This window comes from Hydra vulgaris, chromosome 01 (assembly GCF_038396675.1).
Source record: "Hydra vulgaris chromosome 01, alternate assembly HydraT2T_AEP".
Taxonomy (NCBI): Eukaryota; Metazoa; Cnidaria; class Hydrozoa; order Anthoathecata; family Hydridae; genus Hydra; species Hydra vulgaris.
In genome coordinates, this window is record NC_088920.1 from 49,035,171 (window position 1) to 49,044,738 (window position 9,568).

Here is a 9,568-nt window from a genome sequence, read left to right on the forward strand (position 1 = left end):
GACAAATCACACTTTCTTGATTAGTGATTTGAAACGACAGTGTTGGTAGTTTTTGAGCTTGAATGAAACTAAAAAAAAAATGAAACAATGAAGTAAGTGAACAGAGATCTTGACGCGTTTAAACACATTCAAAAACATAAATGAAGACCTTGTAAACTTTTCAAATGAATAATTAAACATAGCAAAAGGTTAAGATAAGTCTTCAAATACGAAAAGCTAAAAAAGCCTACGGCACCAGGAGTTCCCAGGCGGTCCCCCATCCAAGTACTACCCTGGCCCGACGGCGCTTAACTTCCGTGATCGGACGAGAACGGGTGTGTTCACCGTGGTATGGTCGTAGGCGAAAGCTTGTGACTTCGCAATGCTTTTAAAGCCAACTTGGAGTTCACTTGCGTTCACCAAGTCACTAAGTCACTAATAATGTAGGAGAGAGCGTGCAACTTGATCAAAGAGTTGGAATTCGTTCCGTTGTAGCTGCGATGGGAAACGTTAAACAAATTGTGCTTGGTAAGTTGCGCTCAAATTTTTAGAGCCACAATTATTAAAGTGGGCAAGTGAACAACTTCCTCATTTCGAGATCGAGCTCACTACGGAAAAAAAACACAAACTGAAACTTTTTAGTCCCTGTGTAATAAGGTAAGCATCAATAGATATTGACGCAAATTTTCGTTCTTTCGGGGTTTCGGGAGTGGGTACACATATGCTAAACCAAAAAAAAGTATTCTTCGTCATATTCGCGCTAGCCGGGTCGATGGTCAACGGCCTTACTTTCGAGCCAACTTTCTTTGTATATCATTGTTGAGCTTGTAACAAAGCTTTCTATAATGATTTGTAATGTTCTGCGTAGCAAACGACACTTCTGATACTTCTATTTGATGTTTGACCACAAGAGGGAGCAAAGTGTACGCAAGTTGACAAATCACACTTTCTTGATTAGTGATTTGAAACGACAGTGTTGGTAGTTTTTGAGCTTGAATGAAACTAAAAAAAAAAAATGAAACAATGAAGTAAGTGAACAGAGATCTTGACGCGTTTAAACACATTCAAAAACATAAATGAAGACCTTGTAAACTTTTCAAATGAATAATTAAACATAGCAAAAGGTTAAGATAAGTCTTCAAATACGAAAAGCTAAAAAAGCCTACGGCACCAGGAGTTCCAGGCGGTCCCCCATCCAAGTACTACCCTGGCCCGACGGCGCTTAACTTCCGTGATCGGACGAGAACGGGTGTGTTCACCGTGGTATGGTCGTAGGCGAAAGCTTGTGACTTCGCAATGCTTTTAAAGCCAACTTGGAGTTCACTTGCGTTCACCAAGTCACTAAGTCACTAATAATGTAGGAGAGAGCGTGCAACTTGATCAAAGAGTTGGAATTCGTTCCGTTGTAGCTGCGATGGGAAACGTTAAACAAATTGTGCTTGGTAAGTTGCGCTCAAATTTTTAGCCACAATTATTAAAGTGGGCAAGTGAACAACTTCCTCATTTCGAGATCGAGCTCACTACGGAAAAAAAACACAAAAATAAACTTTTTATTACCAGTGTAATAAGGTAAGCATAGATATTGACGCAAATTTTCGTTCTTTCGGGGTTTCGGGAGTGGGTACACATATGCTAAACCAAAAAAAAGTCTTCTTACCGTCATATTCGCGCTAGCCGGGTCGATGGTCAACGGCCTTACTTTCGAGCCAACTTTCTTTGTATATCATTGTTGAGCTTGTAACAAAGCTTTCTATAATGATTTGTAATGTTCTGCGTAGCAAACGACACTTCTGATACTTCTATTTGATGTTTGACCACAAGAGGGAGCAAAGTGTACGCAAGTTGACAAATCACACTTTCTTGATTAGTGATTTGAAACGACAGTGTTGGTAGTTTTTGAGCTTGAATGAAACTAAAAAAAAAATGAAACAATGAAGTAAGTGAACAGAGATCTTGACGCGTTTAAACACATTCAAAAACATAAATGAAGACCTTGTAAACTTTTCAAATGAATAATTAAACATAGCAAAAGGTTAAGATAAGTCTTCAAATACGAAAAGCTAAAAAAGCCTACGGCACCAGGAGTTGCCCAGGCGGTCCCCCATCCAAGTACTACCCTGGCCCGACGGCGCTTAACTTCCGTGATCGGACGAGAACGGGTGTGTTCACCGTGGTATGGTCGTAGGCGAAAGCTTGTGACTTCGCAATGCTTTTAAAGCCAACTTGGAGTTCACTTGCGTTCACCAAGTCACTAAGTCACTAATAATGTAGGAGAGAGCGTGCAACTTGATCAAAGAGTTGGAATTCGTTCCGTTGTAGCTGCGATGGGAAACGTTAAACAAATTGTGCTTGGTAAGTTGCGCTCAAATTTTTAGAGCCACAATTATTAAAGTGGGCAAGTGAACAACTTCCTCATTTCGAGATCGAGCTCACTACGGAAAAAAACACATACTGAAACTTTTTAGTCCCTGTGTAATAAGGTAGGCAGTTTTTCAAGATTATCGTGGCGAAGATCGAGATGGAGTCTGGAGAGACGAAGGCGGAAACAGTTTTTTTCAAAACTACAAACAATACTACCCAACAAGCAACCGTTGCTGCAATATCCGATGAAGAATCGGCCGAAGCTCTGACCAAAATGCGAGATGTTGCAAATGGCGAAACGATAGAAGACTATGTAATTAATTATAGCGACGATGATCTTTCTGATAATGAAGTCGAAAACACGAAAAAAACAACACACAATCAAAAACAAAAACGTATGCTTCAGCAATAAGTTCCAACCAAACTAAAAAATTTGAAAAAAAAATTCTAAACCGAACTCTTTTGTCTAAGCTGCAAACGAAAGCATCGATTGCCGATGTTGTCATTGAAATTGAAAACGCTAACTTAGCAAATGAATTAGAAGGATTACAGCTAATTCATCGAAATACAGTCGTCGAAATCGTAATGAAGTCTGACGATGCAAGGAATTATCTCCTTGAAAAAGGACTATGTATTAATGGTTTTCACCATATATTTACAAAGTCAAGTCCCAGTAGGCAACCGAGTCGAAGGACTCACATATCGGTTTTTGGCATGCCTCTTGAGCCAAATATACTAAAATCGGTAAGTGTTTTGAGGATTTGGGTTATGGTCGTCACATCCTTACTAAACCAGTAATGAGACGAACACCCAATGAAGGAAGGGAATATTATAGCGGAATACTAGTCGCCGTTATTGAAGATCTAGTCGCCCCTATACCGCGTTCTATGGAACTTCTTGGGTACCGAGTTAGAACGAAACACAATGGCCAAGTACCCCGTCAGGAACAACAACAATTTCCTGAGGAAAATGATAAAGAAACGCCAAGTAAAACAAATGCGAATGATATTGAAACAAATAAAAACGAGACCCAACCAGCAACCATAACAGTGACAAATCCAATGGAAACAAATGAAAACACGCTGCAACCTTTGGTCGAGGAAAATATGGAAATAATCGACCAAAATAACTGTATACAAACTTCCCCTGAACAAACCACACCGTCTGAAGCTGAAGATGAAGATAAAGAAAATTGTAAAACGCGAAAGAAAGGTGTAAAAAGACGAGAAGAAACGAAGTTAAAGAAATGCGACAGCGGAGATTGTAAGCGAAGAACTGAAGACGAAAAGGAGAACACAAAAAACAAAAAGACTGAAAAAAACTGGTATGACGATATAACCGAATCGGAAGATATCGTTAGCGACGTTGGAAAAGTGACGTAAGGAATTTCTTTTTTATCTTTTTAATATTTTGTTTTTATCTTAATCATTATTTTATTACTGCGCCTAAGTTTCTTACAAAACTACCATAAAAACACGTTTTTTCAAAACAAATAAAAGCGCCAAAAATTTGAATGGAAACCAATGAGTTTTTTCGAATTCTTTTGTTCTTTTTAATTGAGCTTTTGAAACCACGTTTTGATTTTATGATCTTTTTAAACAATGGCAGCAAAAATTCTAACGAATAACGTTAATGGCCTTAACGACAAGGCGAAAAGAAACAATATAATGAATTTTTTCCAAAACTTAAACTATGACATTTACTGCATTCAAGAAACCCACAGCACTGATAAAACAGCTGCTGAATGGGCAAAAGAATGGCAAAATAAAACTAACGGTTGCTCTATATGGAACAACGGTTCTAGCCACGAGAGTGGCGTTGCCATCCTTTTTACAAAGCAAACCAAATGTGAAGATATTACACAAGATAAAAGCGGAAGAATTATTGCTGCCACGGTAACTATTAAACAAAAACTAGAATAATTAACATCTATGCTCCTAACATTCATAACAAAAAAGAACATTTTTTTAAAAAATTAAATAAACACGCGCGAAAGTATGATTTTTTAATGTTAATGGGTGATTTTAACATGGTTGAAAACCCAAGCATTGACCGACAAGGTGGTGATCTACTAAACAAAAACCATCAGGTTGGTTCTAAAAACTTAAGCGAATTTAAAAAACTGCACAAGGTGAATGACGTCTTCCGCACCCTTTATCCTCAAAAACTTTTATTTAGCTATGAAAAAGAGGATAAAAGTTTTAGGAGTAGAATAGATAGAATCTACGCGTCGGAGAAAAGTTTAAAAGGATGCACGTGCGAATTTATTAAAAATGCCCTTAGCGACCATTATGCAATTCTAAGCGAAATAAAACTTAAAATAACTAACGAGAGAGGGCCTGGATACTGGCATTTTAACACGAGTTTACTCGGTGACCAACTGCTCAGAGATAAACTAAAAATAGACTTTGAAAAAAATAAAGTAAAAAAACATAAATACGCAAACCACAACCAATGGTGGGACGTTATGAAAACCAAAATTAGAGATATTGCAATTGACACCGCAAAATTAAATAATAGGGAAATTAAAAAACAAGAATTTATTTTCAAAAGCAATAGAACATGAAAACAAAAAAACAAATAAAGAGCTGAATGAAAAAATAAAACAACTGCGAAAAGACCAAAAAGAACTTTATAACGACAAAGGCGTTTTTATTAGATCCAAACAAATAATAATTGAAGAAGGAGAAAAGCCGTCTAAGGCTCTGTTCCAACTAGAGAAAAACAATCAAATGAAAAAAACAATTAAAAAAATTAGAAACGGAGAAAACACCTACGTTGATACAAATAATATAATTAAGACTATAAGAAAGTTTTATAAAAATCTCTACAAAAAACAAAAGGTAAATGAAAAAAAACAAGATCCCTTTCTAAATAACATCAAAAATGTTTTAACAAAAGAACAGAACGCCTTTCTCAATATTAAGTTCAGTAATGAGGAGTTGTATATTGCGGCAAAATCCCTGAGTAAAGGAAAAACCCCAGGAATTGATGGAATCCCTGTCGAATTCTACCAAGAGTACTGGGATATTTACGGGGAGGAATTAACTAAACTTATCAATTCTAATATGTTTGATGAAACAAGCCAACTCTCTTGGTCTCAGAGGACAGCATTAGTTTGTCTTCTGCCCAAAGAGGGCGATCTTTCAATTATACAAAACTGGCGCCCAATCTCTTTACTATGCGCGGACTATAAAATTATAACAAAAGCGCTTGCCCCATAGACTATCTAAAATTCTAAATTGCATACTGGGGCCGTCTCAAACGTGCTCAGTACCCGAAAGGAACATTTTTTCAAACCTATTCCTAGTGAGAGATGTCATTCACTATGCGACCGAAAAGAATATCGAAAGCGTTTTGCTGACTATAGACCAGGAAAAAGCTTTCGATAAAATAGATAGACAATTCTTATTTAAAATTCTAGAAAAATTTAATTTAGGTGATAAATTTATTAAAGCAATCAGACAAACCATGAAAAATAACCAGTCTATAATAATAAACAACGGGTTTATGAGTAAACCCTTTGAAATTCAAAGAGGAGTTCGCCAGGGCGACCCTATATCTCTTATGTTGTACTGCTTGGCAGTGGAAGCTCTCGCTCTCGAGTTTAAAAATAACGATCTTGTCGACGGTATTCCGCTGCCAGGAACAAAAGCTTGTTTAAAAGTACTGCAATACGCCGATGACACGTCTCTGTGCGTGAGAAGCCATGAGTCAATAGCCGAAGTCTTTAAAATACTTGATAAATTTGAGGAGGCTTCGGGCTCAAACATCAACAAAAACAAAACAAAAGCTTTGGCATTGGGTGGTTTTAACTTCATTGCGTACGAAAACTCTCTAACTGACCCTGAGGTTAAAAAACAGAAAATAATATGGTCAAACTCAACGGGTATAAAAATACTAGGAACAACGTTCCATATTGACCTTGCTTATACAGCAAGACTAAACTGGCAAAAAGCGATAGCTAATTTTAAGAAAAAACTTTCGAATTTAAAATACAGAAGCGTGTCGTTGAGATGTAGGGGAGTTTTTGTGAACACTCTTGCGTTATCAAAGGTATGGTTCATAGCTAATGTTTTTCCGATATCAAAGCATGACAAAAAAATAATAAACAAGGAAATATCTGTTTATCTCTGGCAAAGCTTAAATGCTGAACCAGTTAAAAGAGAAAACCTTACACTTCCAATAGATAAGGGAGGTCTGGGAATTTTAGACGTGCAAAAACAATCCCTCGCAATTCGACTAAAATACCTTTTTCAAATGAAAGAACTTAACAACCCTCACGAGAGCTATTATTTACAAAAATATTATTTGTCTTACCCGTTAACAAATCTTGCAAGAACAAAACATCCACAATGGCTTTATTTAACCGGTAACAACAGTCCCAAATCTTTAAATACCCTCCCCTTTTTCTATAAAGACTTGGTAGAAAACATTAAAAATGATTTGAAATTATTCCAAATTGTACATAAAAATACAAAAAACATTTACGTACATTTACTAAATCAAGATGAGAATAGAGCCATAAAACTAGTGCAACTGTACTGGAACGCAAAGTTCCAAAAAGATCTCCCTTGGAAAGAGATCTGGTACAGAAACTTTAACTCGTACGCAAAGGGTACCAGTAAAAATACTCAATGGCGAATTTTCACTAACTCATTGCCAACCCTACAAAAAACAAACAGTTGGCGAGTGAAAAGAGGCCAATATCACGGAAACTCTAAATGTAAAACCTGCAATCGTGAGGAGGACACCCTGCATCCCTTTATTTTCTGTACAAAAGCTAGAACTGTGTGGAAAAAATTGAGACACGTATATGAAAAATTAATCCCTTGCAAACCTTTTAACTCCGTCCATGCCCTATTTCTATTGAACATCGAAGACCTACCCAAAAACGATAAAAAAGCAAAACTTGTAACAACTTTAACTAACATTATTACAACACAATTGTGGAAAAGTAGAAACTTAAAATTAAAAGAAAACCAAAACATATCCGCAACAAGAATTGTAGAAAATGTATTTAGAGAAATAAAGTATATTTGGAAAATAAAATATAACAAATACCTTAGAGAAAACAATGTTGTAAAGTTCCACCAATTATTTTCTATAAACGATGCAATATGCGACAGTAAAAATCGAGACTTAACATTCACGATCTAGACGAAAGTAAATTTTAGGTCTCGATCAAATAAAGAGTAAATGGGTCTTCAACCACAGTTAATACAATGATTACATGACCCGAGCCGTCCGGTGATGGCAAAGGTTGTGTGTATTTTATTTAAGGTCGTGGGGTAATAGCCACGATGAATATATTATAAGCTCGGAACAGTTTTATTATATTACATTATATATATATATAGAAAAAAAACTTGTAAACCCCATTACTTGTAAACTATAGAAAAAAAGACTTTGTAATTATATTATGGTTATTTGATGACGATAAACAACCCCTCATTGTAAATAGCCCAAATTGTAAATTTGTTTTAACTGAAATAAATGTATATATCTTGTCAAAAAAAAAAAAAAAAAAAAAAAAAAAAAATAAAAATAAGGTAAGCATCAATAGATATTGACGCAAATTTTCGTTCTTTCGGGGTTTCGGGAGTGGGTACACATATGCTAAACCAAAAAAAAGTCTTCTTACCGTCATATTCGCGCTAGCCGGGTCGATGGTCAACGGCCTTACTTTCGAGCCAACTTTCTTTGTATATCATTGTTGAGCTTGTAACAAAGCTTTCTATAATGATTTGTAATGTTCTGCGTAGCAAACGACACTTCTGATACTTCTATTTGATGTTTGACCACAAGAGGGAGCAAAGTGTACGCAAGTTGACAAATCACACTTTCTTGATTAGTGATTTGAAACGACAGTGTTGGTAGTTTTTGAGCTTGAATGAAACTAAAAAAAAAATGAAACAATGAAGTAAGTGAACAGAGATCTTGACGCGTTTAAACACATTCAAAAACATAAATGAAGACCTTGTAAACTTTTCAAATGAATAATTAAACATAGCAAAAGGTTAAGATAAGTCTTCAAATACGAAAAGCTAAAAAAGCCTACGGCACCAGGAGTTCCCAGGCGGTCCCCCATCCAAGTACTACCCTGGCCCGACGGCGCTTAACTTCCGTGATCGGACGAGAACGGGTGTGTTCACCGTGGTATGGTCGTAGGCGAAAGCTTGTGACTTCGCAATGCTTTTAAAGCCAACTTGGAGTTCACTTGCGTTCACCAAGTCACTAAGTCACTAATAATGTAGGAGAGAGCGTGCAACTTGATCAAAGAGTTGGAATTCGTTCCGTTGTAGCTGCGATGGGAAACGTTAAACAAATTGTGCTTGGTAAGTTGCGCTCAAATTTTTAGAGCCACAATTATTAAAGTGGGCAAGTGAACAACTTCCTCATTTCGAGATCGAGCTCACTACGGAAAAAAACACAAACTGAAACTTTTTAGTCCCTGTGTAATAAGGTAGGCAGTTTTTCAAGATTATCGTGGCGAAGATCGAGATGGAGTCTGGAGAGACGAAGGCGGAAACAGTTTTTTTCAAAACTACAAACAATACTACCCAACAAGCAACCGTTGCTGCAATATCCGATGAAGAATCGGCGAGACTTCTGACCAAAATGCGAGATGTTGCAAATGGCGAAACGATAGAAGACTATGTAATTAATTATAGCGACGATGATCTTTCTGATAATGAAGTCGAAAACACAGAAAAAAACAACACACAATCAAAAACAAAAACGTATGCTTCAGCAATAAGTTCCAACCAAACTAAAAAATTTGAAAAAAAAATTCTAAACCGAACTCTTTTGTCTAAGCTGCAAACGAAAGCATCGATTGCCGATGTTGTCATTGAAATTGAAAACGCTAACTTAGCAAATGAATTAGAAGGATTACAGCTAATTCATCGAAATACAGTCGTCGAAATCGTAATGAAGTCTGACGATGCAAGGAATTATCTCCTTGAAAAAGGACTATGTATTAATGGTTTTCACCATATATTTACAAAGTCAAGTCCCAGTAGGCAACCGAGTCGAAGGACTCACATATCGGTTTTTGGCATGCCTCTTGAGGCCAAATATACTAAAATCGGTAAGTGTTTTGAGGATTTGGGTTATGGTCGTCACATCCTTACTAAACCAGTAATGAGACGAACACCCAATGAAGGAAGGGAATATTATAGCGGAATACTAGTCGCCGTTATTGAAGATCTAGTCGCCCCTATAC

General features: G+C 36.6%; 3 non-coding genes and 1 pseudogene across 3 annotated transcripts; all 4 read right to left on the bottom strand.

The window, feature by feature from the left end:
• Window positions 1-223: 223 nt before the first annotated feature.
• LOC136075663 (5S ribosomal RNA) lies at window positions 224-342 on the bottom strand. Its single transcript, XR_010636101.1, has one exon. It is a non-coding gene; the product is annotated as a 5S ribosomal RNA (ribosomal RNA).
• Window positions 343-1,138: 796 nt separating this feature from the next.
• Window positions 1,139-1,256, bottom strand: LOC136075612 (5S ribosomal RNA). Its single transcript, XR_010636061.1, has one exon. It is a non-coding gene; the product is annotated as a 5S ribosomal RNA (ribosomal RNA).
• Window positions 1,257-2,046: 790 nt separating this feature from the next.
• Window positions 2,047-2,166, bottom strand: LOC124810658 (5S ribosomal RNA; annotated as a pseudogene).
• A 6,228-nt stretch (window positions 2,167-8,394) lies between these two features.
• LOC136075664 (5S ribosomal RNA) lies at window positions 8,395-8,513 on the bottom strand. The gene has a single exon (XR_010636102.1). It is a non-coding gene; the product is annotated as a 5S ribosomal RNA (ribosomal RNA).
• Between the last annotated feature and the right edge of the window lie 1,055 nt (window positions 8,514-9,568).